Source organism: Psammomys obesus, unplaced genomic scaffold (assembly GCF_907164565.1).
Source record: "Psammomys obesus unplaced genomic scaffold, mPsaObe1.curated_primary_1811, whole genome shotgun sequence".
NCBI classification, from domain to species: Eukaryota; Metazoa; Chordata; class Mammalia; order Rodentia; family Muridae; genus Psammomys; species Psammomys obesus.
The window spans coordinates 25,983,219-26,007,105 of record NW_026585797.1 but is presented as its reverse complement, the minus strand read 5'-3'; the positions used below and the strand labels follow the sequence as shown (position 1 = coordinate 26,007,105).

At 40.0% G+C, this 23,887-nt stretch overlaps 1 protein-coding gene across 2 annotated transcripts in view; it reads left to right on the top strand.

Moving 5' to 3' along the window:
* Nkain2 (sodium/potassium transporting ATPase interacting 2) overlaps positions 1-23,887 on the top strand; it is a 1,156,795-nt gene that overhangs the window by 1,077,112 nt on the left and 55,796 nt on the right. The gene's annotated exons all lie outside the window — the stretch shown is intronic.

The window sequence follows — 23,887 nt, the reverse complement described above, 5'->3', positions numbered from 1 at the left end:
TTTCTAGGTTTTGGGAGATGACACTATGGAATGAAGATTGTCTAAGGGGGTTGGAGGGAGAGGGGCCACAGGAAGAAGGAAAGCTGGTTGTACCATGAGTATCTAACATAGACAACTAATCGGGGCACAGGGGAAGGAGAAGTCATACCGGTTGGGCTAATACAGAGCTAAGGATAAGAATAGTGGTGTGAAGCTCACCTACTTGATTCTCTGGCTGGCCATAGTGTGTGAGGTGGGTTCCCAGGGAGCACCTCCAGTAGTAATTGTCTGAGACAAATAATGGGATGGTAGAGAGGGAGGCAGTAAGAAAAGAATGTGTTTGTTCCGCTGGCAATGGTGAGAAGACTGGGAGGAGGTGGAATTGGAGAGCATCTAACAGGGCAGGAGCCTATAGAGGGCCTCTGAAAGACTCCACCTAGCAGGGTATCAAAGCAGATACTAAGACTCATAACCGAACCTTTGGCACAGTGCAGGGAATCATATGAAAGAAGGGGGAGTTAGTAAGACCTGGAGTGGAGAGGAGCTCCACAAGGACCAAATATATCAGGGCACAGGGGTCTTTCATGAGACTGTTTCTCCAACCAAGGACCATGTGTGGATATAACCTAGAACCCCTGCCCAGATATAGCTCATGGCAGCTCAGTATCCAAGTGGGTTCTCTAGTAAGAAAAACAGAGACTATTTCTGACATGAACTCAATGGCAAGCTCTTCAACACCTCCTACCCCCGGGGGTGGAGCAGCCTTGCCAGGCCACAGAGGAGGACATTGCAGCCAGTCCTGAAGAGAACTGATAAGCTAGGGTCAGATGAAAGGGGAGGAGGTCCTCTTCTATCAGTGGACTTAGGAACAGGAAGGAGATGAGGGAGGGAGGGTGGGGTTGGGAGGGATTGAGGGAGGGGGCTATGGCTGGGATACAAAGTAAATAACCTGTGATTAATACAAAAATAAAAAATAAAATTAAAAAAAAAAGATCACCTACCAGATTTCCTGTTAGTGTGGTCATCAGGGTTTCCAGGGAGTACCTGCTCCTTGTGCTTTCATGGTGTGATCAACCTCTTCAGATTGCAGTTTTCCTTCTAGTTTCTTCTATAGAATTGGCTTTGTAGACAGATACTTCTTAAATTTGTTTTTATTATGGAATGTCTTTTTTTCTGTCAATTGTGATTGATAGTTTTACTAGGTATAGTAGTTTGGGCTGGTTCTGTGATCCCTTAGAGTTCGTAGAACATCTGGCCAGACTCTTCTGGATTCTACAGTCTCCATCGAGGCATTGTGTATTCTTCTGTTGGGTCTACCATTTTAATATTCTTTTGTTGTTGTTGTTGTTTGTTCTGTATATTTAATGTTTTGGTTATTCTGTGTCATGTAAATTTTATTTTGTAGTCCATCTACCTTGCCTTCTGTATGCTTTTTGTACTGGTACCTCCTTCTTTAAGTTAAGTAAATTTATTTTTCTAATTTTGTTGAAAATATTTTCTGTGTCTTTGACCAAAGTTTCTCCTCTTTCCTCTATTTCTATTATCCATAGATTTGGTGTTTTCAAAGTGCCTCAGATTTCTGGGTATTTTTGTCCCTGAATGTTTGTTTGTTTGTTTGATTTAACATTTTCTTTTACTATGGTATCCATTTCTTCTACCTTGCGTTCAACACCTGAAATCCTCTCTTCCATGTCTTATTCTCTGTTAGTGAGGCTTACCTCTCGGGTTTTTATTTGACTTCCTAAATTTTTCATTTCCAGTTTTTTTTTTCTTAGTGTGGGTTTCATTGAGTTATTCAATTTCTACTTTTATGGTCATGAACTGCTTTTATTATTTCATTCCACTGCCTGTGTTTTCACAGACTTCACTGAGGTTTTTATTCATACCCTCTTTAAAGTCCTTGAACATATTCATACTTGCTATTTTGAAGTCCTTGTCTTGTGTTTCTATTATATTACATTTCTCAGGGTCAGGATAATAGGATTACCTGGTCTGATGAAGATGCATTGTCCTTCCTGTTATGGACTGTGTTTTTACACTGGTTTCTAGGCATCTGGGGTTGAAGTGATCTTAGGTCTTGATATCTGGCCTTATCTTTGCTGGAATTTATTCCTTAGTTTCTGTTGCACTCCCTGTATGGTAGGAAAGTGTGATGGATATGAGGTGCCTGCTATGGTGGTGGTGGCAGAAAGAAAAACAGATGGGCTAGCAGAAAGCACTTTGAGAGGTTTCAGGAAAGAGCTAAGGGGATCTTGTTTGGCCTAGAAGTGTACCCCAATGGAGCTACGGTTGTGATGGGAAGGAGGAATCCTGCAAGTAGGCTGCAGTAATGCAGTGAACTTTCTGGGATGACAAGGATGACAGGGCTAGGGAAACCCTGGGTCTGAACCAAGAGTTGAAGTCTCCTGCGAATGGACTTGAAGTGGGAGGAGGAACACCCCTAAGAAGGTGGTTACTGGCTGAGATGAGAATGGAGAGATCATAACGGAGAACAAGAAGGATAGTGGGATTCATCTGCCAGGTGTGGCTACTGAGGATCCTGAGCAGGAAATGTTTCATGTACAGGCATCTGGCACAAAAGGGTGAGGGAATAAAGGAAAACTGAGTCCACTACAAGCTTTAGCTGAGTCTCCAGGTAATGTGGGGAGGGAAGGAGGGAAGAGGGAGGGAGGAAATGCCCATGTGAGCAGTCTGCTACAGGGCTGTGGAGGAGACTGGAGAGACTGAAGTGTTAGACTGGAAGGAAAGTGGAAATCACCTACCAGAGTCCAGGGCAGGTGTGGCCACTGGAGACTCCAGGTAGAAAGTTTTTGAATTGATTCTGTATTGGCACCTCATGGCACCAGCTTGACGCAAGGGTCAGCTGCTAACTCAAGCATCAGACATACTTTACAGGACAGCACTTGTTTAAAGAGCCTCTTAGGACTGTTGAGAATGACTAGGTGAGTTTTGCATTGTGCCTCCAAATAAGAGGAAAGGGACCTATAACTGCCTTGGAGGTGTGGGCCTAAAGAGATGTGGTGATGGTGGGTGCAAGGTCTTTCTGACAGATCGTTCTCTACCGAAACTAATCTGCCAGGCACTTGCAACTCCAAGCTTCCTCTCTGCTGCCCACTAGCAACTCTGACACTGTGCAGTCACAAAGCCTGCATTATTACCTTCCATTTCTGCAGAGACTATCTTTCTAACCCTCAGTATGCTAGAGGTTCTGCAAGAGGCTTCACAACTAGAGAAGACATTACCCAGACTGCTGTGTTTGAAAAAGTGTATGTGGCCTTGCATCGGCCACTTCAAGTCTCTCACTTAATGACATGAGTTTTGAGAGGGTAGAATATTGACATGAGGAAAACAGAGTTTTGATGATATGGCTTTCAGAAAGCACTGGTTAAGATTTCTCAATCAAGGAATCATTTTAGCTGATCAACAGAATATTTAAAAATTTGAGGCTATGGATTAGAAAATAGATGACTCAGGAACCTGTATTCCTGAGTGTTTTTCTAACATGTCTTTTTTATGTGGAATATGGGACACCTCTTATATTTCATATTTCTCAAGCTGTGCCTGATGCCAAATTCCTGTGGTACTTCATTAATGATGGAGAAAGAGAATAAAAACAAGGAAGCGAGAACCATTTTCTGTTTGCAGACAATATTGTGACAAAATATATAAAGTGGATTTTGCTTTTCATTTCTAGCTCCAACAATAATCTCAAGGAAAGAAGGCAGCCGAATGCATGCTTGCTTTCCTAAGACCAATGATCTGCTTTAAAGTTTTAGAGAATTCAGGTTTCAACTTTAAGTATCTGAGTAGGACGATTTAAAGCACCAGGGGTCCAATGGGGCTTCACATTCCAGTGCTAGGGACCTAACCTGGGGCTTGGGCATGCTAGGCAAGGGTTCTACCACTGAGTCACATTATCAGCCTTCACATTGTTACATTGTGGTTTGATTAGTTGTTTTTTGTTGTTGTTGTTGTTTGGTTTTTGTTTTGTTTTTTTGACAGTTTCACTATGTAGCCCAGGTACTCCTTCAACTCCCAATCTTCCTGCTTCCACCTCAAGGGGGCTGAGATTGCTGGTGGTTCTCCACAGCTGGCTTCAAATAACATCTATGTGATTGTCCTGTACTATAGATCTAATATCCACTTATAAGTGAGTACATACATCTTCCTGGGTCTGGGTTACTTCACTTAGGATGCTCTTTTCTAGTTCCATCCATTTGCCTGCAAATTTCATGATTTTGTTGTTTTTAATAGCTGAGTAGTTTTCCATTGTGTAAATGTACCACAGTTTCTGAATCCATTCTTTGGTTGAGAGACATCTAGGTTGTTTCCAGTTTCTGGCTATTATGAATAATGCTGCTATGAACATGGATGAGCATATGTCCTTAATTTATGGTGGAGCATCTTTTGGATATATGCCCAGGAGTGATATAGCTGGATGTTGAGGTAGAACTATTTTCAATTTTTTTCTATATAATTTATTTATTACAATTTATTCACTTTGAATCCCCACTGCAACGCCCTCCCTCATCTCCTCCCAGTCCCACCAACACTCACTCTTCTCCTCCTATGCCCTTTCCTTAGTCTTCTGATTGGGGAGGACCTCCTCCCCTTCTATCTGATCCTAGCCTATCAGGTCTCATCAAGCCTGGCTGCATTATCTTCCTCTGTGGCCTGGCAAGGCTGCAAACCCGAGGGGGAGGTGGTCAAAGAGCCAGCCACTGAGATCATGTCAGAGACAACCCTGTACCCTTTACTAGGGAACCTACTTGGAAATTGAGCAGCCAGTGGGTTTCCTCTGAACAGAGGGTGTAGGTCCTCTCCATGCATGGTCTTTGGTTTGAGTATGGGTCTCTGCAGGCCCCCCCTGAGCCCAGGTTTTTTGGCTCTGTTGGTCTCCTTTTGGAGTTCCTGTCCACTCCAGGTCTTTCTATCTCTCTTTTCTTCCATAAGGTGGCTGGCACTCTGCCCAAAGTTTAGCTATGAATCTCATTATCTCCTTCAATACCCTGGTGAGTGGAGTTTTTCAAAAACCACATGGTACTGCCATAGAAACTGACTGGTGGATCAATGGAATTGAATAGAAGACCCAGAAATAAACCCACACACTTTTGGACACCTGATTTTTTTTACGAAGAAGCCAAAACAATACAATGAAAAAAAGATAGCATCTGCAACAAATGGTGCTGGTCTAACTGGATATCTACATGTAAAAAAGGCAAGAGACCCATATTTGTCACCCTGCACAAAGTTAAAGTCCAAGTGGATCAAAGACCTCAATATAAAACCAACACACTAAATCTGTTAGAAGAAAAGGTGGAGAAGACCCTTGACCTCATTGGCACAGGAGAGAACTTCCTGAACAGAACATCAACAGCATTGGCTCTGAGATCAACAATCAATAAGTGGGACCTCATGAATCTGAAAAGCTTCTGTAAAGCAAAGGACACTGTCATCAGAACAAAATGCCAGCCTAAAGATTGGGAAAAGATCTTTACGAACCCTACATCTGACAGAGGGCTAATATCCAGAATATATAAAGAACTAACGAAGTTAAACACCAACAGACCAAGTAATCCAATTTAAAAAATGGAGTACAGAGCTAAACAGAATTCTCAAAAGAGGAATATTGAATGGCAGAGAAACACTTAAAGAAATGCTCAACGTCCGTCCAATTTTCCAAGAAAGTGCCACATTGATTTCCAGAGAGGTTTTACGAACTTGCACTCCCACCAGCAAGTATTGTCACTTGAGTTTTTGATCTTAGCCATTCTGACTGGTCTAAGATGGAATCATAGAGTTGTTTTGATTTGCATTTCTCTGATGGCTAATACACTGAGCATTTTTAAATTACTGGGGTTTTTTAATAATTACTATTGTTTCTGAGGAAAGTCCATAGCTTTGGTCTATTGCTTGCTTTTAAATCTTCTGATTTCAGCATTTACAACACATGATAATTTTCTGTTTTGTATTTCTTTGTATCTATTTGGTATTAATAGAGAACATATAATTGATATACATGCTTATTTTATAAATATTAATATTTTTCACATTTTCTTTCTGTGACATCCTCTATTTCCTATCTACCTCCAAACCATTAATATCTAGTAAGATAGCTTGACACTGAAACATTACTAAATCCCTTGCTTTTCATTCCTTTCTCTCTGCATTTCAATTTTATTACATATGTGTATATGAATAATTATAACTGCAAGTGAAAAGAGCCTTTGAGATATTTTTGCAGTGCTAATAATCTTACTCAATAAATATTTGATTTTAAAGGTTATATTTGGGGCTTTGAAGTTTCTATTTGTGTCTAAGTATAAATATCTCCCTAGAGTTTTCCATGTCTGGTTATTTTTTAAGTCTCTTTTTAATTTAATTTTACAGAGAACTTCATATATGAGTGATCCCTTTATATCATTCCAACCCCTCCCTCTCTTCTCCAACTCCTCCCACAACCGATTCTCTTTCCCAAATTCATGTTCTTTTCTTATTATTATTGTATAAGAATCATTTTATAAAGGATCTTAACATGCTATTAGTAGTTACTTTTTAAATTTTCAAACTGAGCGATCTCCAACTGTGCTTTTTTTTTTTCTTGCTGGTATTGTTTCTTTTCTCATATTTTCTGGTTTATTCCTGTGCCCACTATGTAGCAGATAAATAAATACTACATTGTGGGACCTTGAGGTTTCAGTAATTTTCCCTAAATATTGTTGTGTTCCTTTCTACCAGGAAATAAAATAACAGACAAGCAGACTTAATTGTATGTGATCTGTTTCATGCTTTTGATAGTTTGGGACTATTTTCTCCAATAGGCTAACCCCACTCCTCCAAAAAAAAAAAAAAAAAAAAAAAAAACAATCAGTCCTAGAACATTGCAGAGATTTTACAAGCTGAGCCCCTTAGCCAGTCAACCAGGGCTTGAACTCACAAATATTCTTACTAGTGTAGCTGTTGCTTCTCTTTGGCTCTTGTAGACTTCCTCTTATCATCTTTTTATCTGGACATTTGGAGTGTCATACATATATGTATGTATCAGGGTCACCCAAGACTCCTGAATTTGGAAGAATTTCACAAAGAAATTTTGGTAATCCCAGTTTTTGTTTGTTTGGCTTTGGTTTGGTTTTGGTTTGAAGTTCTTTTGGGTTAGGGTTAGGGTTAGGGTTGTTGTTCACTCTGGTTGACAGCATCTTTGTGCAGGTAGTTCTGGATTATATAAGAAATCATAAGCAAGCCAGTAAGCAGCTTTTTCACCAACCCTATATCTGACAGAGGGCTGATATCCAGTATATATAAAGAACTAAAGAAGTTAAAAAGCAATAAATCAAGCAATCCAATTAAAAAAATGGGGTATGGAGCTAAACAGAAAATTCGCTGTAGAGGAATATATAATGGCAGAGAAACACTTAAAGAGATGCTCAACATCCTTAACCATCAGAGAGATTCAAATCAAAACGACCTTGAGATTCCACCTTACACACATCAAAATGACTAAAATAAAAAACTCAAATGACATCACATGCTGGAGAGGTTGTGGAGAAAGGGAAACCCTCCTCCATTGCTGGTGGGAATATAAACTTGTACAACCACTCTGGAAATCAATCTGGCACTTCCTCAGACAATTAGGAATAGCACTTTCTCAAGATCCAGCTATACCACTCCTAGGTATATATCCAAAAGATGCTCAAGTACACAAGGACATTTGCTCAACCATGTTTATAGCAGCTTTATTTGTTATAGCCAGAACCTGGAAACAACCCAGATGTCTCTCAGTTGAGGAATGGATACAGAAATTGTGGTATTTCTATAGAATACTACTCAGCAATCAAAAACAAGGAAATCATGAAATTTGCAGGCAAATGGTGGGATCTAGAAAAGATCATTCTGAGTGAGGTATCCCAGAAACAGAAAGACACACATGATATATACTCACTTATATAGACCTATAAGATATGATAAACATAATGAAATCTATACTCCTAAAGTAGATAAACAAGAAAGAAGACCTGGGGTAAGATGATCAATCCTCACTTAGAAAGACAAATGGGATGGACATTGGATGTAGGAGCAAACAAGTAACAGGACAGGAGCCTACCACAGAGGGCCTCTGAAAGACTCTACCTAGCAGTGTATCAAAGCAGATACTAAGACTCATAACCAAACCTTTGGCAGAGGGCGGGGAATCATGTGAAAGAAGGGGGAGTTAGTAAGACCTGGAGAGGACAGGAGCTCCACAAAGACCAAATATTTCTGGGCACAGGGGTCTTTTATGATACTGTTTCTCCAACAGAGGACCATGCATGGATATAACCTAGAACCTCTGCTCAGGTGTAGCCCATGGTAGCTCAGTATCCAAATCGGTACCCTAGTAAGGGAAACAGGTACTATTTCTGACATGAACTCAATGGCTGGCTCTTTGATCTTCCTCTCCCAACACCCCCCCTCCCGAGGGAGGAGCAGCTCTGCTAGGCCACAGAGGAGGACTTTGCAGCCAGTCCTGAAGATACCTGATAAACCAGGGTCAGATGAAAAGGAAGGAGGACCTCCCCTATCAGTGGACTTGGAAAGGGGCAGGGAGGAGATGAGGAAGGAAAGGTGAGATTGGGAGGGAATAAGGGAGCGATATACAGCAGGGATACAAAGTTAACGAACTTTAACTAATATTTAAAAAATAATAATGAAAAGACACACACAGAAAGATCTATCATTTAGATGAAAGGGGATGCTTAAAGTCTATGTAATTTCTATTATTTTATGTAGATAATGCATGGAGTGTGAGTATAACGAACAGGGTAAAATTAACTCTTTTGTTGTTGTTGTTGTTGTTGTTGTTGTTGTTATTCAAGACAGAGTTTCTCTATGTAGCCTTGGATGTCCTGGAGCTCACTTTGTAGACTAGGCTGGCCTCAAACTCACAGAGATCTGCTTGCCTCTGCCTACCAAGTACTGGGATTAAAGGTGTGCACAACCATGCCCTACTGTGAAATTAACTCTTTATTAAACTTCTAGGACTAATTTCATTGGAAAGCAAAGAAGGCAGGAGTTTCACCATCCTAGGAATGTGGAGATATAACGAGTTTTTCTTCTGAGAGTGCAGCTAATTTCTTTCCTCTACAGCAAGATGCCAGGGAAATCCTTCTCCAGAGCAGTATTCACTGGCCATTCTGCAAAGCATCTTCCTGCTGCTTGAGAGCTGAGCTAAGGCAAGGTTCTCCTTGGTAGGAAAGTAATAAGCTACACTATCCTCATTGTACAAGTCTTTTTAGAGACAAAACTGCAACATTATGACCTATATATGAAACCTCTTTTATAGCTCTGAATAGATACCAATCCTTCTCAAATGTTTTCTAGATATAATAATGTTTAATTAGTCATGCTTCAAGGTTTTCCAACACAGAAAAAAAAAAGTTTTCTGTGTGACCTTCCCCACCTACCAATATTTTTCTTATTTCATGTTAGACTAAATCAGAATTTCTAAATCTGTTATGAGGTGTGTTTCTTCCGGGGATAGAGATATTGAAATAAATAATATTTTATCATGTCACATTTATTTATGTTGTGAGCCTAACCTTTAATGGCTAAGCCATCTCTCCAGCCCATCATGTCACATTTATGTAGCTGTTTTAGGTACTCACAGCCAGTGAAATTCTTTCACCCCTCAAAGAATATTTCATTCTGGTCATAACATCACATTCTTCCCCTCTCATGCAAAATGAACAATCCATAGTCCTGTTATTTCTTTCTTTAAGGTGTAGTTTCTAGATTGAGGGTTCAAGCATTTATAATCAACTTCTTCATTTAATTCAGGTCGATTTTAAACACTAGGCATTCATTTGGTGGGATGTGATAAGTTTGTGGCTTGGTTAGATCTACAACATAAAGGAACAAATTTTCTTCACTGATCCTATAGCTGTCGGGAAAGAAGGCACACAATGGGACATAACCATAAGGAAGGCTGGTTGCCACTGGCAGTCAGATATCAACCCAGACGATTAAACGGAGCCTCCAAAAACGTCTCTACCACTCACTACATGTTTTTGCGCTTCCAGCTGTATAATTCTTCCACATAATTCATTCAGGGAAGTGTGACAGTTTTTCTTTTTTTTTTTTAATGGCTGTTCACTGGTTTAAATGCCTATTCATTACAACATCTGTTCTTTATAGTTAGGGCAAAAATATGGACTATGTTGAAGGACTTTAAAAAATGGATGGGAAATTTTCATGTTCCTAAGACAAAAATTGGCCTCATTGTTGAAAACAATGCCTCGAAAGAGAAAGATACACTTTCCTGGCTCGTCTTATTTATGATTCTAATTGAGGCATATTGTTCAGTAAAGAAACTGAACTTCATTCAAATCGTTTGCATTTACTGGATTAATGACAATTGATTGATGAGTCTACCTGCAAACTTCAAAACCTCTTTACTCTTTAATAGAAAACCTAAACCTAATGTAAAGATTCATAAGTGGGGAAGACGATACATGCTTCCTCCATGTAACATGGCCTCTAGATATTTTCATTTTAGTTACAAATTGTGAGAAAGAGAAGAATGATTTATATAGTTTTATACTGTGCTTCTTCTGGCACTTCCTGAGTTAATTTCCCTTTAAGAGCTCCAACTCGGTTGAAGGCAGGTAGCAGCCCTCCCTAGAGACAGCTTCTGTCAGCACTTCAGTAGCTCCCTCTTCCCCATGAGAGGAGTCAGATGCAATAGGGATTAGGAAAAAAAAAGAGTACATATTTGCTTCAACAGCCTAATAGGAAAACATGAAGAAGCCAAATATGTTCTTTGACAAACACAAAAGCATCCCGTTTTTAAAGATAAAAATGACTAACGTTGTAATATAATACCAGTATTGCCTGTGTGTAGATTCAGCTCCAGCCCTTCCACTGAGCACAGCCTCCCTGGTAACAGGCTTTCTCTAGGGAATCTCCTCTCCTGTATCTTTTTGTTCTTCATTCACCATCTCAAACTCCTTTTAGTCTTTCAGGAAAGGAGATGATAAAACTTCACTAATGGCTTAGCAAAATCCTTAGTGTGAATCTGTGAATAAAATACTGAAAATCACTAAATCTCTGTCCCCTTTCCCAAGAGTCTGACCCCCTGAGGAAAGACATTAAAGGGTTTGGCTTACACTTTTCAAGAAGACAGTATCTTTTGTTTTAACTGCCTCTGCATGCCGTCCATGTCAAGATTTCATAGTATAATTTACACACTGTAATTCCTTCTTGCTATTTTCCTCCCTTTTCTTGTCCGGAAACCAGCCTTCTCCTATGCCCTCTCATTCAATATTTTGCTTCTATAATGGCCTGTTGAAGTTCACCACATGACTCCCAAGGCTCCAGAGGGATGATTTGTGCTTAGTCCAGTCATCCTCTTCTCTGCTTGACCTTTCCATTAGGATTCTCTCCCTAAGCATTCGCTGCATCATCGCTATGACATATGATGCTAAATAACCACAGCAGGTCCATAGGGCATCCTCTTGACACATCTGGAGGAGAGGGAAAAAGGGGAGGGGTTATTCTCTGGAGAAAACAGAAGAAGAATTCTTGGAAAGGCTATCCTCATCGTTAGTCCACAGCTACTGGCACTGCCAAGATTTTGTTTTTAAAGCTTCTCACACCTTCCTAGACTCCGGTTAAGATCCACACTTCATGAGCATCTTGAAAAAATGTTAAAAACAGTTTCTTCTAATTTCAACAAGACCAAGCATTCAGGTGCTTCGGGTTGAAAAATACATAATTATGTGGGCACTTGAAATGACCTGCGCCTTCAAAGCAGTTTTAAAGTGTGTTACATTTTTATCTAATTTAGGCTGTGTCTAAAAGACAGTTAGATGTTGTTTACAGATTCATAAACGAGGTTTGAAAATTGGTGAAATGTATTAAAAGCGAAGTCCTGCATGTGTGAAGGAGTGGGTCTCACATTGTTGTGCCTTCTCTTGGGCTCTTTTTCCTTCTGTTGGTTTGTCTTATACAATCTTGATGGGTTTTGTTTTGTCCTGTTATGTTTTATTTTGTCACATTTAAAAAAAGTGAATGTACAAGTGAATTAGGAAATTACCCACTAGGGTAAAGGTTGACAACAGAACTGTCACTTACACCAGCAGGGACAGGAAAATCAAGTTTCTCCAATGGAGTGACACACTGGGTAGTTCAACCACTCAACACGGGCCTCATGCTCAGAAGCAGCTGACCAACTTATAATGTACTGCACAGGTCTTTTGTTTGCTTGCTTTTGTTTTCTTTTGTTCTTGTGAGGTTTTATCTGGTTACAATTTGATAGGGTTTGTTATTTTTTTTTACATGTTTTTTTTTTTTTAAATTTTGCTTTCCTGATTTGGGAGGAGTTTTGTTGTCGTATAGATTTTTGTTTGTGTTTTTGACAAAGATCTTGAAGTTGGGTGGGTAGGGAGGAAGAGGACTTAGGGGAGGGAAAGAATATGATCAAATATATTTAAATTTTAAAAATATTTTAAATTTTAAAATATATAATAAAATATAAAAAAATGAAAGTAGATCACTCTGAATAAAATATTCTAAATTGGTTATCTAATAACGGAATCAATGTGTATATTCTAATATGTCTTTGACATATTGTAATGTTAATTGTCTTTAATAGCAGCCTAAATGAAAAAGACTGAATAATTCTGTAATTCTGCATCTACATATATATATATACACACACACGTATACATATGAACTTGATGTGACATATATTTGTGTGTATGTGTGTATGTGCCCATTACAAAAATAATTGATATTTCTCCTTTTTTATTGAAAAAGTAATCATATTTTGCCATGAAAAAGTAATTGATTCAAAAGCATTTGTAAGATATTTCATATTCTACAAAATTATGTTTTATATTCAGATTTTGGACAAATTTTGTCAGCTAGATGGGAGTCAAGTAGAGAAATACATAGATAGATATATAAATGACAGATACATAGATGACAGATAATAGACACACAGATGGTAGATGATAGATAGATAATATATAGATGGACAAATAATAGATGATAAATAGACAGATGGTAGATAAGAAATAGACTGATAATAAAAGTATATTGATAGACATTAAGTAAGTAGAAAAATTATGACTGGTTGTGTTTCTCTTTCTGCCCTTTTGTGAGCACAGACTAATTTTGAAGTTAATAAAACTTTGTCATTTTAAATAAGGCTGCCCATCAAAGCCTGGGGAGATGCTAACAGGAAATGGGAAGAGTTCCATAGGCACCTGCAAGGTTTCTTTCTCAGGCAGGAGTAAGGGATGGGCATCAGATGTCAGTAGAGCTGCTAGAGAGAGTGACACCTATGAACAAATACAAGAACTTCTGTGCAACTCAAACACTCAGAGCACTGAAATGAAGGCTGTATGACAGGCAAAGTTTGAAATGCCACCTATGCCAAGAAAAGTTCAAATTTTGGGCTACAGGAACATGGAGTACACCGGCATAATAGGACTGCATTCTGCCCAAGACCACCCTGGAAACACTGGGAAATGAACTGAAAATTCATTACAATAACGTCGTTAGGACTATAGATTTTAGTATGTTTGTCCTGTATTATATGGCTAATATCCACTTATAAGTGAGTATATACCATGTGTGTCTTTCTGCTTCTGGGATACCTCACTCAGGATGATCTTTTACAGTTCCCACCACTTGCCTGCAAATTTCATCATTTCCTTGTTTTTAATTGCTGAGGGGCAGGGCCAGTCACTGGCATGAACTTGGTTGTCTGCTCTTTGATCACCACCTCCTGGTGAGGTGGCTTTACCAGACCACAGAAAGAGGATCCAGACAGTCATGATGAGACCTGATAGGTTAGGGTCAGATAGTAGGGGAAGAGGACTTCCCCTATCAGTGGACTAGAAAAAGGACCTAGGAGAGGAAGGAGGTGGGAAGAGGGGGGCTGAGAGGAGATGAGAGAGGGGGCCTGCAGCTGGGTTACAAAGTGAATAACTTGTAATTAATAATAATAAATAATAAATAATTTATTATAATACCTTCTGAAAGCCATGGTGATGTCTCTCTACCATGGTGTTGGAGAAGAGAGACCTGAATTTATAGATCTTAAGTAAGTAGAAATTGAACTTAGTAGAACAGAAGCATGGATACAGGCTTTATCAGTGTCAGCAAATCTGAATAAAACAACAAAATAATGATGCTATTCTCTGAGACAGGGAGTAACAGAGAGGACCAACACTGAAGGAAGGAGGTCCCGGTAGTAAACAGAGTGAACACTGAGTATCGCCAGCCCACCCTAATGACGTGACCAATGAGAAGCTCCAGCACTAGAGTCCAGGGCATTTCAGGGAGGCACCAGCTGCAGTTGGGCATTTGGGAATCTTCTTCCCACTTGAATCATGGTGATTCTCTACTTGATTTCCACATGCCTCTCATTGTGCAACCAAGAGCAATCTTGTTTTCATCCATTTCTCTCCATTAACACTCTACTCACTAAAATGTCTTCAAGGTACTACATTTTTATAGAATGTAAGTTTTGGAGTGAATGTAGAAATATGTGAAGTGAGAATTGGGGTCACAATAACATCATTATTTGTTAAAAATAAGAGCCCCAAGCCAGACAATGGTGGTCCACACCTTTAATCTCAGCACTGGGGAGGCAGAGATGAGCAGCCCTCTGAGTTGGAGGCCAGCCTTGTCGCCACAGGAAGTTTTAAAACAGCCAGAGCTACACAGAGAAACCCTGTCTCAAGAAACAAACAAAAAGCTCCAAAAGGTACTGAAACTCCTATTCGATAAGAGGAAAATAAGACGTGTCACTAAGGGATTTGTCAATGATACTGAGTCTAAAGCCAAGAAAAAATAAAGTAAAATGTGAGCATTTTCTATGGAGTAGGCATACTGAAAGTCATCAGGTATCACAGGAGGAAATGGCTATCTGTCATGATGAAGAAAAATTATACAAAACTGCTTCTTGGATTGTGGAATCAAAGGTATGTGAAGGTCATGTATATAACTAATCCTTCAAAGAGCTTGGCTTCTAATGGGAGGTGGGCATGTGAAAGAAAGAGAGGTTGGAAGTGAGGGATGAAGTGAGAGAAAGTCGGAGAGGCAAAGAAAGGTTTTTTGGTTGGTTTTGGTTTGGGGTTTGGTTTGGTTTGGTTTGGTTTGGTTTGGTTTGGTTTGATTTGGTTTGGTTTGGTTTTTGGAATATTGATTTGTCTTCCTTGAGAAATGAAGAATCACCTCTGTCTCAGAATAAACACTGTCACAGAATAAACTCAGAGAGGCATCATGGCCTTAGGTCTTAGGTGGAGGTCATTATGAGGAAACTTAAATTTTTCTTTGAATAAAACACCAAGAGCAGAATTTAATTTATATCCAGTTAACTGAAGAAAACCAGAATCCAGAAACTTATCACCATTAGGACCAAAATAACCCAGATGAAGCATACAGCCAACTCTCAACAAGAAATAAAACCTTTTTTCCGTGCCAACAGACTAGATTAGCATGGACTGAAGTGTGGCAGAGGTGGAGGTTTTGCAGCTCCCAACAAAAGCAAGGTTTTTTGGGGTTTTTTTGTTTTGTTTTTTTTTTTTTTTTTGAGAGAGAATAGAAAGTTTTTAATATCCAGAGATTAATAGACGACTATAGCAAAACAGTGTTTTGGGGGCATGTCAGAGCAGTTACACATGCCTGCGACTGCAGGCCCAAAACCTGATTGATACCAATCCCAATAAAATTCCACTGTAGAAGAGGCAGGGGATCAACAAAACCCTTTAGCTGAGGGACCATTGGTAAATGGCACCTGCTAGGAGGAGAGTCAATTTTTTTCACCCATGCACATACTGGTAGCACTAAATGGTCTCAGTGGGATTTCTTTTTTTTTTAATTTTTTATTAATTAATTACACTTTATTCATTTTGTATCCCCCCCATAAGCCCCTCCCTCCTCCCCTCCCGATCCCACCCTCCTTCCCCTTTCTGCATGCATGCCGCTCCCCAAGTCCACTGATAGAGGAGGTTCTCCTCTTCTTTCTGATCTTAGTCTATCAGTTCTCATCAAAAGTGGCTGCATTGTCCTCTACTGTGTTTTAAAGTGTGATGATCAAGGTAAACCTTGTCCAGAAGACAACACTTGAAAGAACTTAAATGCATGCCATAGAGTTAAAATGGATCAGTGTGTTCAAGAACCAGTCCAGAAGCCAGGATGAGAAAAATGTTACTGAGGGAGAGAGAGGTCAGAATCATGTCAGAGAGGCACTGGGGGTGAATTATCACACGTTCTAATAATCTATGAACCACTACATAATGGTCGCATTGGCTATAGTCGGGCTACAGGATCACAGGCAATTTTAGTGAAGGAGGAACATGGCCTTCACTACGTTTCAAATGACCGGGCAGCTACTGTTGGGGATGGACTCAAAGGTCACAGGGTCATAACACCCAAGTGAGAGAAATGGCTGCTTAATCTGGGGGAGCACAGCAGGTCAGAGTGTGGGTGCATTTTGGAAATAAAGCCCAGGGCATCTCCTGATGCACTGATTTTACAAAGTGAGAAAAAGGAAAGAGGAGAGGGTGAGTATGGGGCTGGGATTTAAGGCGTGGAACTATGGCTTTGCCTACCTCTTGAAACAGAGCTCTTGTGTATGGTTGGTCATCAGTACAGCCACGTATTAGGGGAAAACAGCTCAGTCCTCATCGCAACGTTGTGAGCTAGCATCATCTGGTGGGCATTTGGGCACACACGTACGGAGCTCTCCAATTTAAAATCTCATGGATTTTTAAAGTTAAAATTCTTAATTCTACAGAGGACAAAAGAAAAAATGCTGTATTTCCTGGCAACCTGCCTTGGTCTTTTTTGTTTCCACCTTGGAGACAGTATAGTGGGATGTAGTCAATGCTGGATACTTAAATGTTTAAGCACGGTGTATCTTCCACAAAGAGGTACTCCTCCATCTCTTTTCAATGGAGTTTTGAAATATGAACTCATCAGAAGTTTGTGGAAGAAAAAAAAAAAAGTAGGTATTTGGACAGTGCTTAGGGAAGGTAGAAATGGAACTCAGAGGTGAATTTCCTACACCCACCACTTTCCCAATAGGCTGGTATGGCCAAGCCATTCTGAGGCCCCATATGAAGCTATCCTGAGATGAAAAGTAAGTGTCTTGATCTCCTTGGAGAGACTTCTATTTTCACTAAATGCATTAATAGTTTTACCTAACGATTTGATACAAGGCTACCTTTTTTACATTTATTCAGAGAGAGAGAAAGTGTGTGTGTGTGTGTGTGTGTGTGTGTGTGTGTGTAAAATGGCATAAATGTGGGGATCAAAAAAATACTGTTGGAAGTCAGTTCTCTCCTTCTCTGTGAGAATTGGTGGTCATCAGGTTTGGCTGCAAACACATTAACCCACTAAGCCCATTTACAGGGCCAGAATAACTTAAAAATACAAAACTATATCTAAATAATACAAGTTCTGATTTTCTAGAAAACTTGGCCACCTACAGAACAGTGCAGCATTCTCTTTGTTCTTGTATTGTGCACTTTTTATTTTTTTATTTTTTTTTGCTGATGACAACATTTTTTTTCCAGTTTAAAAAAGAGCAAAAATTCTGGGCTAGAAGAACTGAGAATGGAATTATGAATTATAGCAGAACTTTATCAGCCTCTCACCAAACACTCGATACAGCTCTTCACAGCAGGAGAGGGGAGCAAGATCCACAGAAAAACAATGCAGGGGAGCACCGTCATTCCAGCTTCTAGTCCACCTGATTGAAAGAAATATGTAGTGTGTGTGTATGTGTCTGCGTGTTTGTGTGTCTGCGCGGGTCTGTGTGTGTGTCTGTGTGTGTCTTTGTGTGTGTATAAGTGTATGTGTCTGTGTGTGTGTTTGTGTGTCTGTGTGTCTGTGCCGGTCTCTGTGTGTCTGTGTGTTTCTGTATAAGTGTCTGTAAGTGCCTGTGTTTGTGTTGTGTGTGTGTGTGTGTATAAGTGTCTGTATGTGTCTGTGTTTGTGTTTTGTGTGTGTGTGTGTGTGTGTGTGTGTACACACTTCAGTAACTGACTGACTGGAGTGGATGTCTCTTACCTCCCAAATATGATAATGCATTTTACTTCTTCTGTGCCCTTTTATTTCTCTGTATTTCTATCTTAATGTCATCTTATTCTTACTATACCTCCAATTTTAACACACTTTTCTATTATTCCATATCAAAACATAAAACTGTAGTGTCTACTTTTCTGTATCTCCAACAGTAGCTGTAGTGTCAAGTTTAAAATTATAAGCAGTTGAGACTAGCCATTATTCATAGATTCTATGCCACATAGTTTTTTTTTTCTTAATTAAATTACTGCTAGCAAAATGTTCCTATTACTAGGGACCTGTGTATTATCTTATGTGATATTTATTTCTTTTAAGCTGTAGGTATAGATATAAAATTTAGGTTAAAGTCTTAGGTGTTCCACTAAATTGTCAGGAATAAACTTAAATATTTGATGCAGAACTGAAATGTTTACCTGTGTAACAGAATATTAACAAATGAATATACCGTTACATCGTCAGATTTTTAGCAGAATCTACTCTTTCTAATGTAAATTTTAATAAATGTAAAAGCTGAGAAGCTCTGCTTTCTGTTTTCACTCATAAGTACTTTCCTGACTAGCTGCATGTCGTAGGAGACACTTCAGGGGGTGAAGAGCAGCGGTGTCTGAAATAGCAGAGTCTTCTGTGTCCTAAGCCGTATTGGTGATACAGAGGTTCAGGGCATAGCCTGTGAAGTTAACCTGACTCATGCATGGCCACAGCGCCACTACTTTTAGCAAGTGACCATGGCAAAGCCTTCTAACCTCTCTATGTAGAGACCTCTCATCTCCATGGAGGACATGATTATACCTAGTTCATGAAGTGGTTGTGAGGCATAAAGGGTTTTACAAATGAATTCTGCCTCGTACAGAATGGGTACTATAGAAATGTGAGCATTTTTTCCCCAGTAACACTCTGAGATTGAATGCATTCATCAGATTGGCAGAGCAGCAAGGTTTGCTTGAATTTGAGGGAGCTGTCAGGTTCGAGTATGGCATAGGCTAGAGAGAGCTGGCACCAGAGTAGCTGGGAATCAAGGGTATCTGGGGAAAGAATTTAGGAGTGTGCAGCTGGTCAAAAATGGGTTGGGAGGTTTGAGGAGTATAACACAGAGGTCTAAAGACTACCATCTAAACAGTTCTAATTTTAGAAAATTGATCTTCACAAGTAGACAGGCTAATTTTGGAAGTCGTGCTTCCGAAAAGATCTTGAAAACCAGCAGAACGCCATTTCTTACTCAGTATTTCCTGCTTTAATAGAACCCACATTCGCACCTGTATACAAAGGTGACATCCAGTAATGAGGTCTCAACAGTTTCCAAGTCTTTGTGGTAAAGTGAGGAGACAGGATGTCATCCAGCCTCACTCTTCTGGAAGAACGGTTCAAACGATGGCATCAAAAAGACAGGGCAAGAAATGCAGACAGCTCTCTCTCCCTGAGAGTGCCGACGCTGTTCCTACACAAAGCTTATTTCTCTGTATCCTTTTAGCGTTATATGATAAAGAATACAATGTGACATTGGATTTCTTTCCTGGAATTGAAAAGGGGCATAGCCATTCACTGTTCACACTAATCTGCTGAGTTAAAGAACGGAAAATATGGTCTTATAGAATCTTGTTGCAATTTTAAAACAATGCTATAAAATAATTCATGCATACCAAGACCATTCTCCGGCATTACTTTCTGTTGTTCCTCACATCTCTACAAATTATCATACCCTTCTGTTCTCTTTTTTTTTTTCCTCTCTCTCTCTCCCTCTGCTGTTTCTTTAATGGAATCAATCAATGTTGTTCTCCCTTTGATATTTCTTGAAAAGTGTGTAATGAGAAAACCTTAGTGATCCAGTAATTAGAGGGAGAAAATAAGAACTACTGGTCCAGATGGAATTTATTTGACAAAAAAATAGTATAAAATTAGAGCTCTGGAATGCAACAAATATTTATAAATAATGAATATGTAAGTATATTTTAAAGGCCTTAAAATACGGAGGGGAAGAGAAACAACTCAAAGCACTGTGTTTAAAACCTGTCTTTTAGAGAGTGTTGCCAATAAAGCCCATGGTTCTCAAACTCTGCACATTTAATGGAGAGGGTAAAATAGCCAGAAACTACTTGAGACAATCAATACACGCTAGGTACAAAAAAGAAATTAAAACCTGCCTCCTCCTTCCTTGTGGGCATGGCTCAGTAGAGGCCGGCTGTGGTGGCATCTGAGCTGAGAAGAATGAATACCTGGCTGTTTCTCACAAGACTTCAAAGCGAATTTGTAAAGAAAGCACACGTGCATGGAAAGAGAGCACCGTGAGGAAAAGCTCTGAAACCTTACTTACAGGGGCATGTTTGAAGAAAAGCAAAGATGACAGTGAGGCTGCAGCATAGGAACTGAGAGAGACTCAGTAAGAAAGGAAATAGGTGAGGACCAAATACTTTAAGCTAACACGTATATATAAACGGGAATCATTGGGGAGATGGAGGGGTATAATTGGGCTTACCTTTGTGAAATATGGAATGGTGATGTGAAAACCAGACTGCACCAAATGATAGGTGGGGCTCAATTAAGGTACTAGAGTGTTCCAGTATTGCGTGAATGCCGTAAATGGCAGGGACAGGTGGTAAGAGGTATTTTTAAAGAAAAGTTAAGATCTGCTACTAGCTTGGATAAGAGGAGAGACAATAGACGGCTCCCAGAGATTTTGAACAACTGGATGAACTCTGAGATACACAGATGAAGCACACTATAGGAAGAACAGAGTTAGAAAGGTGTGGAATTGAGCTCTATTTCCAGAACCTTGGGCAGAGTGCAAGGAATCATATGAAAGAAGGGAGAGTTAGTAAGACCTGGAAAGGATAGGAGCTCCACAAGGACCAAATATATCTGGACACAGGGGTCTTTTCTGAGACTAATTCTCCAACCAAGGACCATATATGGAGATAACCTAGAACCCCTGCACAGAGGTAGCCCATGGCAGCTCAGCATCTAAGTGGGTTTTCCTAGTAAGAGGAACAGAGACTGTCTCTGACATGACCTCGGTGGCTGGTTCTTTGATCCCCGCCCCAGGGAGGAGCAGCCTTGCTAGGCCACAGAGGAGGACATTGCAGCCAGTCCTGATGAGACCTAATAAACTAAGGTCAGATGGAAGGAGAAGAGGACCTCCCCTATCAGTGGACTTAGAGAGGGACAGGGAGGAGATGAGGGAGGGATGGTGGGATTTGGAGGGAATGAGGGAGGGGGGCTACAGCTGGGATACAAAGTAAATAAACTCTAATTAATATAAAAATTAAAATAAAAAAACAGACAAGAACCGGGGAATTTGGGGTGGTTATGCTGGTGCACAATCCCTCCCAGCCCCCTCATTTTCTCCCCATCAGAGGATTTTCCCACCTATTGGAGGATTTCTTTCTTTTCTCCTCTCCTCCTTTTTTTTTTTTTTTACCTCCCCTCAGAAGTCTTTACATCCTCCACAGCAATTTATATTAGTAGCTAGACAACTGTTCACACAGTCCCTGGTCCTTATCTCTTCCCATTAGTAGCTGATAAGTTTCAAGAGAAGATGCAAAAACAGTCAGGTTGCCCAGCTGGTGGGACATCTGTGTTGCCATCCCTCACAGACCGAGTGTTCCACTGATTTAGAGCACAGTGAGGTCAGAGTCAGAGTGTTTGTGTTCCATTCCAAAAGAAACATTTGCTGAGGAGGAGTACAGGGCACAAGGTGGCCTTGGCCTGGTTATCTGCACAGGGCCCTCAGGAAGGTGGGGCTTAGGCTTCATAGCAGAGCGCTTTTGGAGCTGAGTGTAGAATCGTTTCATCAAGGGAAACTCTCCATGCCCTGGGCAAGGTGCCCAGATGCTCCTTAGGAATGCTGGATGGCACCTTTTTGATATGTGGAGTTTGAGACCACATACCTGCTTTCTGATGCCAGCCTGCCACATCCTTGCGTGACTGTCTTAGTTAGGCTTCCAAGGCTGTGATAAACATCTTGACTAATGGCAACTTGGAAAAGATAGGATTTATTTTAGCTTATGCCCTTAGTCCATTATCCAGGGAAGTCAGAGCAGGAACTCAAGACAGGAACCTGGAGGCAGGAACTAAAGCAGAGACCAAGGAGGGATGTTGCTGTCGTTTTCCCCCTGGCTTTTTAGCCTGCTTTCCTATACTACCCACAGCCTAAGAGTGGCACCACTCACAGTGGCCTGGACCATCTCACATTAATCACTAATCAAGAAAATGCTCCACAAACCAGCCTACAGGCCAATAATATGGAGGCATTTTCTCAGTTAAGATTCCTTCTTCCCAGATGACACCAGCTTATGTCAAGTTGACAAAAAACTAACCAGCACAATGACATTAAACAAGTTAGCTTGTTTGGTCCTTGGTTTCCACATCTAAACAATAAGAGTAATATCAGTGGGCTATAATTACTTAGCCAATATTCATCCCTGTTTTCTACATTTGTAAAGTAAGAATGATAATAGCGAAGTATAACAGGAAATTATGTCAACCTGTCATGTACACCCTGACATTTGTTATTATCATTTAAAAATTAAATTTATGTATTTGTGGAAAAAAAAGAAGGACTGGAAGCACCTTCCACTGCTGAGCTCTCTCTGCAGTATTGGCACCAATATTGATATTATAGCAGATTATCTGAAAGAAAACACTTACAGAGCACAACTCCTGCAACACAAAGGCAAACAAGCCAGACTCTTCTAATGGACGATCGGATTACTGAATTGAAAACCGTGTGATCATTTTCCTTTGTTTCATCACCTATGCACGAAACTATCTTCCCGGAAAAGTCTTCCTAGGTGATCCATAGTTAAGTACTGGTGCCCATGTGAACCCAACCCCTTTCACTAAGAGAATTGCCCTGCTAAACTCTGGCCCTATTGCTCATCCACAGAACGTTAAGAAAACGAGAATCGCTGCTATTTCAAATTAGTGAATTCTGGGTTGTTATGTTATGTAGGAAATGTTAACTGATACATGTATAACCACATTATAAAAGGACAGTTCGAATGAAGCATCCAGTTACAGGTACATCAATATTTTGAAATTAATCTTCCCTAAAAGATTTCTTTTTCATTGAAAGATGCCAAGAAGAATAAAGCAAAGAGATTCTGTTTTTGTATAGTTCAAGAGCCAGGATTGTTCTCTGGTTATCAGTATCAGAAGAGTAGTTACAGTAGGCTTGTGAGTGGTATGTGGTTTCAGGGAATAGAGACAAGGGAAAATCAATACGGAATGATCTTAGAGTAAATACTCCTGGGCTTCAAGAAGACTCTGGGGCATAAACACGCCAGAGTTTGATCCCTGAAATCCGTCTGATGGAAGGACAGAACGGACTCCACTGGTCACCTCATTGTGAACGAGCAGAGTGCTATAAAAGCACAGGATAATAAGCACCATCTGTGTGTGCCTTTGGTGTTAAGGAAATGTTTCCCAGAGGGGTAGCCTTGAAATACCATAATCTTCCTGATAACGCTCACTGCGTAGTGGTCTACTACACAGAAAAAGAAAAAAGTCTCACACACTATGGAAATGTGTGTTGGGTGAACTGTCAGGATTTTAATATAGGAAAAAAAAAAAGGAGCTTCAAGTGTTTGGGATGAAAAGCTAGATTTGAAAACCTTACTCTCCACTCCTCTGAGCAAGAAAAACGGTTGATATGATTCCATAATCTCAGAATCACTCCTATGACCACCCACATAACAGGAGGCTTGCCTTGCCCTCAGTTGTAAGGTGAAGGTAAATAGTGGCTCACCAATACAGTTCTAACATAAGAAGCCTGCTCTGGGCTATACAAATATGCACAAACAAGTCAGGAGAGGACTGTAAAACTATGATGAGTTGG